This window comes from Maylandia zebra, linkage group LG7, assembly GCF_041146795.1.
Source record: "Maylandia zebra isolate NMK-2024a linkage group LG7, Mzebra_GT3a, whole genome shotgun sequence".
NCBI classification, from domain to species: Eukaryota; Metazoa; Chordata; class Actinopteri; order Cichliformes; family Cichlidae; genus Maylandia; species Maylandia zebra.
This window is the reverse complement of record NC_135173.1, coordinates 22,532,371-22,542,514: the sequence shown is the minus strand read 5'-3', so window position 1 is coordinate 22,542,514 and position 10,144 is coordinate 22,532,371.

Sequence of the window (10,144 nt, the reverse complement as noted above, 5' to 3'; positions counted from 1 at the left end):
GATGATTTCATTTCTTGGAGGAAAAAGCTCTTTCCAGACCTTCCTGGCCCTGTGTGAAAAAGTAATTGTCACCTTGTTAAATCGAGAATTTACTGAGATTAACCATGTTTTTCAGAAGGCCGAGTCATTTTCATTACATCTCTCAAAAACATCTTGATGATCCCACAAGACTTTTAGGAAAATTTTCTAACGTCTGATCTGACAAAAGCTGAATTTTTTTGAAAGGTTTGCAACCGGTTACTTCGGGCATAAAACTAACACAGCATTTCATAAAAAGATTACACAAACAGTCAAACATGGTGGCGTTAGTGTGATGGTCTAGGACATGGATGGCATGCTGTAACTGATGGAACCATGAATCCTGCTCTCTACCAGAAAACTCAGGAGGAGAACTTTTGACCTGAAGTCCTTGAGTTACACAGCAGGACAATAATCTGAAAAACACCAGCAAGTCCACCTCTGAATGGGTTAAAAAGTTTCTCATTCAGTTTTCTTACCCTTTTCTTTACTTCTCTTCCTTATAACGCAATGTTTTTTTGTAGGTCGGCAGTTCACAGCCTCACTTTATAGTGCAAGGACCCTACATAATTAGAGAGAGAACCCCAGTGATCCCTAAGGAAGCACTTGGCAAAAGTGGTGAGGAAGAAATCCCTTTTAGCAGGAAGAAACCTCCAACATGAAGGTGTAGGAATAAATTAATATATAAATAAATAAAAATAAATATATTGTGAGTGAAAAAAGGCCAGTGGAGAAGGAGCGCTCAGTGCATCGTGGAAAGTCTCGTCTTCCAACCTATAGAGGTCTGTGCAACTATAATTTCCCCCTTATAAAATGTAATATGAGCTTAAAATCCCATTGGGCAAACTCATCTGAGTGCTGACTAATGATGTACTGTTACTGACAGCTCCAGAGTAGCTACCAGATGGAGCACAATGTCACATTATTTTGTAAAAAAGATACTGTAAATATTCATGCTGAATTCCCAACTCCAGAAATGTGTTAATGTTAATAAGTCAAAGATTCCACGTAAACAAAGAAACAAACTAACACTTATATTTTTATTTTCTTATTTTGTGCTTTTAGTCCCAGTCATTTAAACCAACCTTGTCAGATACAACAAACATATAATATGAACTTCAAATCTTGACGGTAAAACAGGCGATTGAAGGCACTTTTGGAGTGAAGTGGCAAGAACTCTCAGACACTTGTAAAAACTCAGTTGCCTCTTTTATCAAAGAGATGCAGAAAACACGACATCCCATCATACCCCCGCCTTCCTCTCCTCACCCCTGCTTCTCATCATTAGCGCCGGCGCTTAGCAGAAACTCCAGAGAGACGCGTCTCTGTGTCTGATGCAGCGCTGAGGCAACATGATTAAAGACCGAGCTGGGCCACAAGATAAGACCAGTCACACTGGAGCAAAGGCTTCCAAGCAAGCCTCTGTCATTCCACCTTCACTTATGCCACAGCTACACATTTAAAAGAGTCAACCGTTCACGGAGACATAAGAAGAAATGGAGACATTTGTAAGGTTTTGGAAAATGCATTGAGGGTGTAAAAGAGAAATAGATGCGAGGTAGAAATGAAGGAAATTTGTTTTCATGTGACTTGCTCCCCGGGCCCGTCATGTGGAGGAAGTGTTGGAACAAACAGGCAGAGTTGAGTTGTGGTCACTTAATCTATCTGACCTTGTTTGCTTCATCACCCTTTCAAATCTGTTTTTCAAGTGATCTTTGGTGTGAAAAATAACCACCTGAACTACAAAGTCCAGGGAAAAAAGAAGGACAAGAAGAAGTAGTATTAATGGAAGCATATGTTTATCATTGCTGAGGCAGTTAGATTGAAAAAACAAAACAAAAAAACAATCTGTACGAATTATGATGAACAAAAGGGCGATGACCAGATTGTCAGACAGAAAGAATTAATAGCTGGTGAATTAATCCTTTTTTTAAATGAAAGAATCTGTGTTATCTCCATATTTGTGCACTTTCTGGCAGGAGCAGGTAATATAGCTGTGTTCACTACATTGCTCATTTAGCAACATGATGGCCATCATCCTGGTCTCGTGGCAAAATGAAATAGTCAATAAAATGCAATCTGTTTGTGTACATTTCTTTCATTGCAGTCAGCAGTATTCTGACACTGATAGATTTTGATTAGAGGAATGTTTCATGTCTGCACCGCACATGTTACACAGACTCCTCTGAGCGGACGCCTCGCCGTGGGGATCGTGGCCAAAAACAATACGACTTCAATTCCAGAAAGTTGGAATGCTGTGTAACATAAACAAAAACAGAAGGATTTGGAGATCTCACAAACCCATATTTTATCCACAATAGAACAGAGAAAACATATTGAATGTTTAAACTAAGACATTTGAATATTTCTTGAAAAAAAATATTCACTCATTTTAAATTTAATGGCTGCAACAGGTCTGAAAAAAACGGGACAACAAAAGGCTGGGAATACTTTAAATATGTCATTAGCTACAGCATAGGGTATCATAAAAAATCTGGAGAAGTCTCTGTGTGCAAGGGGCAAGGCTGAAAATCAATACTGAATGACTGATCTTTGAGGACTCGGACACAATTCTGTCATGGAAATCACTGCAATCACTTTAAAGGCCAGCATCTCAGGTGGTAAGAGGGTACACGGCACATCTGGAAAGGCATCATATATGCTGAAAAGTCTATACAGGTTTTAGAGCAATATATGCTTCCATCCATCACGTTTTTCTCAGGCATATTTTAGCAATACAATGCTACACCGCCTACAAAATCTATTACTGCAGCATGGCTTTGTATTTAAAAGTGCTAAACTGGTCTGCCTGCAGTCCACATCTTTTACCAAACTGAAAACATCTGGCACACCATGAAACAAAAAATAAGACAAAGAAGACCCAGGACTGACTCAGGCAAGAATGGGACAACATTGCTCTCCCAGAAATCCAGCAGCTAGTTTTCTCAGTTCCCAGACATTTACGCACTGTTGCTAAAAAACAAAACAAAAGAGGGGATGCCACAGTTTAAAAAAACCAAAACAGCAACAACTAGCTGGTGAACAGAGAGCATTTTTCCATTCAGTAGTTCGCACACAGAACTCAAGTAGACCCACGAGTGATAGTGTAGTTCTGTAACTGTTGGATGTGTGATTAAGTAACTTTTTACTCCTAACAAGTTTGTTTTCCCCAGACTGTGATACTGTTGGTTTAAACTTTCTTCTTTACATCTTTTACTTGAACTCTCTTTCCTCGTGTGATGGACTAAGGCTGAATGTTTTTCCCCAGAAAGGCTTCTTTCATGCTAATAGCTTAAGGAAAAGAAAACGGGTTGACTAAAACAAATGCACCCATTCACAAAGGTTGGAGTCAATGGCCCGACTGTTTGAATAGGACAGTTAGATCAGTTATCTGAAAATATGAATGTGAAGTGAATGTGATCAATTTCCTTTATTAATCAGGGTTTTCAAATCTTCTGCGTTAACAATAACTTTGCATTTGTTTTATTTAAACGACATTTCAATGAAGCTCAGTAGCTAATTTACTGTTCACCGTGCACTACTAACATACAAAACTTTCTGCTAAAAAAAACCATTTGGAAACTGCTACAAGACACTTCCACTGAGCAGGTGCACGACACATAAGCCTATGGCCCAGGCCAAGAACGCTTCAGCCTTAGCACAGGGAAATGTGTCACAGCCTCACCAGTGGTTGGAGGCCTTGGCGTGGACTACAGTCGTGTCCTTGGGGTGGATATGGCGAGAAAGTGGCACAACATCAAAAGACAAAAAGCAAATCTGTCTTTGTCCTTCACGGCTGCCAGGGATTAAAAGGTTGTCCTTTGAACAGTTGGACTCGCAAGGACTTACACAGCAGCACTGCTTCTGTTCCCATTCCTCAACGCCAAGACTGTGAGGACGAGTCCATGCCAGTCCTGCTTTTTGACCTGGTATCCGCTCAAAGAATGAATTTCCTCCTCAGTGCACCACAATGCACCGGGAAGCAAGGGCCAGGGCGCGCGCCTGCTGTGATGTTAATTTAATGACGAGCTGCTGTTCAGATGGCAGGTCCAAACAGCTGAATAAAGCAATTGTTGTCTTTTTGCTCCATTTTGTAAAGACTGGGGGGGCCCTCCACCTCAAGGGGTGCTCTCTCCTGTTTGGTGCCCAGAAGGGAGCAGCTCTTCTGGGCACCAAACAGTAGATCCTCTGTAAGTACACTGGAGTACAGTACTGCAAAGAAAATAAAAAGTTCCCCTCCTCTTCACTGCTTGTTTATTGAAAGAGGCTCATTTGGATTTTTTTCCATCTCCCCCCACAATAAGACTTTACCCTAATTAGTTCATTAATCTTAAGTGAAATTCCACCAAGCCAACTGCTGAAATGTGGCATAACAAACAACATTCAGATAATCAGACAGATTTAAGCTAGCTTGCAATCTAGTTGTAAATAATTATGAGAAACAGCAACATTATAGGTTAGAGATTTGACCAACAGTACTATTTACATAGTAAGTTATTTTCATGACTTTGTTAAAGGGTTAAAAGGTTGTAACCAATTCCTTTAATGAGTAATGCATAACTTTCTAACACAGTAGATATCCATTTTTATGTTCTAAACAATTAACCCATCAATTGTCTCTTCGGTGTCTGGTGTTAATTGCAAAGCAAAGTGTTAATTGGTAAAAAGTAATTACAGCTACTCCACATGGGCTTCAGAGACAGTCTTGCCAAAGTTTTAAGAATTCACTGAATTTCATGAAAAGCTAATTTATTGTCATGGTGACACAAAAACACAAATGTCAATGGTAGTAGAGGAATATACAGAGATTAACTTACTAAAAACCATTTATTCCCGTTATTGCCAGAATTACTTATTGTGATCAGATTAGACATGTAATCTTCCCATCTCTGGAAAACCGACAATGACCCAGCTAAACATTAGCTGCTTAAGAGGTAACATTATGCTTGGAAAAAAAAAATCACACTTTCCCCTTTGATAAACAGTTTTATTACAGTCTCACATCATATTAGAGTTTATTCTCTTACTGTCCCAATGCAGCAATGTTAGATGCACTTCAAAGAAAGTTTCAGGAACGTGGGCTAACAGCAGCTAACATCGTCTTACAGCAGCTAACAAAGGCTAACAGCACTCACCAATAGAAAAGTTAAGGATATCCTCAACAATTCACCTTAGTGTCACTATCATCAGACAAAAGCAACTTTCTTTGACTCATACTGGACTCCATTTACAAAATTTTACAGCTTCCTTCAGAGTAAATAGATGTGGACTGACAGCATAGTCTTGTTACAGATGAATGGCAGCTAGAGTTGTCTGTCCTATAATAGCCACGTTAGCTAGGATTATGGACTTGAATTGAGAGACATAAGAAAACAGAACTCAGTTTAATGCAATCTGCCATCTACTCACTCTATTAGTGAGATTTTCACACCACCAAGAGTTACTTTACACTACCATAATGAAAAACTCCCTTGCAGTTAAATAGTACATTTTGCTTATACTGTCAAAAGGGAGTGTAGCCTACTGTACACTTACCCTAAATATACTGAATTTAACTAGCTACATAGTGACTTGATATTTGTTGCATTTCCTGCACAAAATAACCAGCAACAAGCTTTTTAATACCCCTCTGAGTGACTTGATGACTTTAGCTAAAAGCTAAAGGGGCTTTGAAGCTGTAGGACAGGGATCCTTCTTATTCCTCTTCTCCCTCATAAAGTCTCTTCACCAATGGTGTTAAGTTTCCTTAAAGGCTGGCAGACACTTCTTATCAGCCTGGCACAAAATATGAATACTTAACTGTAACTTAGCATTCAACAATCATATCCAAAGAGGACCACCTGTGGCTCCATCATGCTGGCGAAATGCTAACTCGGAGGCTTAGAAAGGTTTTAAAATAACGCTGTCATAAACGGTCAATAGTTTTTTTTTTCACAACCCTAACAACCACAAAGCTTTGTCTTATGAACACTTGTACTGCATCTTTAAAACACCAGTGAATAGGAAAGTTGTGTCCAAAGGTACATCTTTGTAACATCATGACTCAGCTAATTATGATAGAAAACAACTCTGATTTAACAGAAAACACACATTTGTGCTGTTTTATTCACCCCTGGTAGATGGTGCTGACTAGCCTTCCGCTTTGGTGGTGTAAAAGGGTGTAACATTCAGCACCTTAACTCACACGTATTGGATATGAACACTGAGGGAGGATAGAAAAGGTCAAGTTCAACCAAGTGCGTGCATGCGGGTGGTTGGGTGTGGGGTGTGGAGCGGGCAGCTTAGAGAGGGGAGGGGTGCTGTCACATTAAATTACCTAGTGTGCTTTTGTGCCGCTGACATCCTCAGTGACTCTCATCTTGTGATATATTTAGTCACGCTTAAGTCTCAATAAATGGCTTTCTCAGCGACACGCATGTATTTCAGCACGAACTCGGCCGGCACAGAGAGGAGGGGACAGGAACAAAAATGATGACACCGATAATAAAGAAAACCATTTATATTTCTGCCACTTGTCTAACAGTCTTGCCCAGAGGCGAGGACAAGATTGCACCGGTGCTGTGGTCTGTGGTAAATAATAAATCGCCTTTAATTTTTGGCTTTGTTTCCAAACTTTCTTGCAGGCATTAATTGTTACCAGGAAACGGTCGCAGAAGCTTTCGGAACTGTTTCGCATTTGGTTGCGTTCACAGTGTCTGTGTCACTTTGATGTTAGAGTAATTTGCATGGAAGCTTGTACCAATTTGACAAATCTTTCTTAAAGTTGCATTCAAGAACACTCAGATGATTGAGAGCTACTGCAAAGCAGGACTTTTCCTGTCTAGATCCAATTTATTTCACAGCTTGCTTGTCACAGCACTAATGTTTACTATTTATCTCCATGGTTTGACGGGATGATTTTTTTTTTAGCAGACACTTAAATTGGGCACTACCCAAAAGAGTAATGTAAATAAATTTAGCATTTCGTGGAGCACTGCCAGGATTGAACTTCTTTTTTGTTTATTCTGATGCAGGCTTACTGAGTTTGATCCTCCAAAACTGTGAACAGCAAATCTTTTTTTTTTAAAGAAAAGAAGTGCTAACCAAAGTGTTCCCCTGATTATTTTGGGCAGAGCATCAGTAATACAGCTGTTCCCTGGAATCCTGGCAACAGTCACAAGATTTAATGTTTTAATAGGATTCAAAACACATGTCCCATTGGAAATGTTTTCGAGATTCTTCTTGTGAGAGACAGACGATGCTGACAGTCATTAGAAAAATTATTCTGTCATAACGCCACCCTTTCAGTTGTACATCATCAACAATAAAACAAATATTTCTTACATAAAATGCAAGTGCAGTTCACTTCCAAAGAAAAAGATTCAAGAAGATTCCTGCAGTGAATTAGTCTGTACCACAAACAGCCAAGTACTGCGTGGTACCTCTGGAGCTAAAAATGCAGAGAAAACTGCAGTTCCTCTGGTGGCCACTAGTCGTTTCTTGGTTTCATCAAATAGTTTCCATCACTGTGCTTTAGTTTGGTTGCAGTCCGCCCTTTTATTATCTATTACTTCGACTTATTTAGCAGATCCGTGTCTGTGGATCCGTGGACTCAAACGGTTTCGTTGTAGCTTGCTAACCAGGGGTTGACAGCCATAGATAGTGACATAGCCACCGCCTGGATTATCCAACTTTCAGACACTTAGAATGATCAAAATTTATGAAACGGACTTAATGTTTTGTTGAATATAAAGACAAATGAGTGAGCCCATGAATCTGATCAGGAAAGAACTTTTTTTAGGATGTAGGATTTTGTAACTACAGGTGCTGCCTTTTGGTGGCTATTACAAAAATACAGTGACCTTCTTGGCTTCAGCACCTTTTCTGAAAAGAAAAAAAAAAGTTAAAACAACTTGTTGTGATTTTGTTTTACTACTCTAAGTCGCTGGAGCTGAGCACATTAAACCGTCTGTTAAGCACAGGAGCTCGCAGCGGTTATGCAAGAGTGCCGGACTCGGCTAATCCTTTTATGGAGGAGAGAGGAGCCTGCAGGGTAGAGCTTTCTCATCATTGAGACAAAGCAGCCAGGCAGATGTCTCAGCTGTGCATCCGCCGCCATACACAAAAATCCTCTTGCATACACAACATCCACCCACAAAGTCACACAGACATATGGTCCGTGTGAAAAAAGTGATGAGTGCTTTGTGTTATTAATAGCAGCTCTGATTCGCGCTTCTTATTCTTTGAATCTGCCAAGGCCTCAAACCTTATAACTAAATCCAAAAATACTTCACCTCTAACAAAAAGGTTTGGATAATCTATCCGTATGCAGCAATACCACAGGCCTTGTACACAGGGGAAACCGCCATCATGGAGACTGTACGTCATGGCCGCCGAGACTCTGTGCTCCACTAAAAAGTTCCCTCTCTCTGAAAGAGTGTAAAAAAATGCATTTTTAGACAATTAAATGCCTTTCCACATACAAAAGAGACAAGCAGAAACTTATGAGGTCACTCTGAGCGAGTTAATTGCTCTGCATTGTGAGCGCCAAGGCTGCCAAGCACGGAGCACAATGCAATCTCTGTGGCTGTGATAATAGGTTTGCTCTCCGAGTCAGAAGTTGTGGAAGTGCTCATATTAGAGAGCTGTTGAAAGTTCAGGAGTGTAGCACTACATGGAAGTAATCACGCAGAAGAGCTTGGGTGGGTGGGGGTGTCCATTCCCCCTCAGCTGCTGCGGCCTTTGAGGATCTCATTGTTAGCGCTGCTAGTGGGAGGCATGGAGGGCTCTGTTGCCATGTATCGGCCTCACTCCTTGTCAGGGCCTCAACGCTATGGCAGCAAAGTGGGGGAAAGCTGAGTGTGTTTGTGTGTGTGAGTCTGAGTGGAAATGTTGTGAAAGGATCTGAAAGGGTCAGGGTACATTAAGTTTGGGGAGAGGCTTTGGGGCATTTTCAGTGATTTCTGTACAGTATGTGAGACCACCCACAGAGGCCTTTTCACCTAGAAGAACTCAGTGACCCGTACCTGAACTCGTCCTGGGTCCTTTTGTTTCTACTGTTCCTTGCCGGCTGCAAAGACAAGTCCTGCCTGCTAAACTTCAGCACCCTTCAGGGGTGAGACCAATACAAGTTCTGGGTACTTTCATTGCTTGCGATTTTCCAAAAGGATGTGTCATCATATTTAAATATTAGCAGCCTCTCTATGGTTGTGTAAAAATAAGCCAATCACATGGCAGCATGTAGAGACGTTCAAGACAACCTTAGCACCAGAATGGGAAAGAAAGGAGATTTAAGCTAATTGTTGGTGCGAGGCGAGCTACTCTTAAATATTCCAGAAGCTTCTGATCTCCTGGGATTTTCCCACACAACCATCTTTAGAGTTCACAGAGAAGGGTTTGAAAAAGAGCAAATGTCCAGTGAGCAGAAGTTCTCTGGGCAAAAATGCCAGGCTGATGCCACATGTCAGAGGAAAATGGCCAGACTCAGCCAACTACTCATCACAATCAAGGTATGCATGTGAGCAGGTGCGAGTGAAGCACATCGGGTTGATCAGATAACCCATATGACATAAAGGTAATGCAAGGCCAGGGTTTGAAGATGTGGAACAGCATCTCTGAGCGCCTCTCAAAGCCTGAAGCAGATGGGCTGCAAAGTCACACCAGGCACAAAGGGGGTCAAACTTACTACTAGCAAGGAGTAACTAATGAAGTGACCAGTGTATACTTTTGCTCTAATCTATCATATGAGCTAACACCAAATTGGACGTCCATGCAGGAGCAGCAAATATTTTTATCTAGTCAGTGGATTTGTATTTAAATCCACTGATCTTAACATGTTGCATTTTAGGGTCTAACAGTTTCTTTTTTTTGTATTCTTCAGAGTTCATTGGATACCTGGCAGCATTGTGTAAAATGAATTCTGCCAGGTGACAATAATAAATAAAATAATAAAATAAAAATGGTCATTTGATCTCCGTAACAAAGAAATAAAGTATTCCTGTTGCTATTTTCTGCTTCTTGAATTCCTGCTCCTCTCAATTTAATGGTAACCTGAATGTTTGGCTTTTTAAATTTCAATCACTTAGGATTCTGTGTAATACGAGTTTCCAAACAACTGAGTACACCAGTATGAATCTTGTCAAATACA